The sequence below is a fragment of the Mesitornis unicolor genome, unplaced genomic scaffold (genome assembly GCF_000695765.1).
Source record: "Mesitornis unicolor isolate BGI_N332 unplaced genomic scaffold, ASM69576v1 scaffold1556, whole genome shotgun sequence".
NCBI classification, from domain to species: domain Eukaryota; kingdom Metazoa; phylum Chordata; class Aves; order Mesitornithiformes; family Mesitornithidae; genus Mesitornis; species Mesitornis unicolor.
This window is the reverse complement of record NW_010190025.1, coordinates 15,412-16,213: the sequence shown is the minus strand read 5'-3', so window position 1 is coordinate 16,213 and position 802 is coordinate 15,412.

Genomic DNA, 802 nt, shown 5'->3' with positions numbered 1-802 from the left:
TCAGCCTCTGGAAGCTGCTGCCAACCGTGCAGGCTCTTTGCAAAAGATGGGTGTGCAGAATTCAATGGGTTCAGCTCAGTGAGCGAGCATTTGTGGTGGTAACGGCCAGACCTCACTTGAACTAGGAATGGTGAAGCCAGTGATGTCAGCACTTTACCATCCCGCATCTCCACTGCGTGTCTAAAACAGGCGGTTTTTTCTCCATTAATTTAATCAAGGTGGGTTATATTCATTCAGGATATAATTATCTTTATAACTAACTGCTCGTGGCAGATTTTCCCCTCTCCTGTTCTGCAGGCAGTCGGTTTTCAGCATGCCAGGGTTTTGATTCCCTTCCTCCTTTCCCCCTTCTCAGCTGGTTTTCATTTCTTTTACTTACTAGAAGAATTTTTTTGGGGAAAGAAAAGTGTTTGTCATTCTGCGCTATGCAGCATCAAGTCGAGGGACATGTAAGACTTGTCCTGTTTCTGGAAATGTGCTTGGCAGCGGCTAATGGGTAATGAGGACATAGTGTAACTCATGCTGATATATCTGGGAAGCTGAGGAGAGGTGAGAAACTGAACCAGGCTCCCAGCTCTCTGAACAGCCCATTTCAGTGTATTTAGCAGTTAATATTATTCGACACCAATACTATATGGCAAGAAGTGAAGCCCCTGTGACCCAGCTAACCACAGCTGTCCTGCACTGGCGTGATGTGCTGCGAAGTTCCAGTGTTTCTTTTGCATTTTAATTTTAATCAGATATTCAGCATCTTACAAGAGCCGCTATGTGGAAACTTGTGTCAGAACTATGTTAAATTATC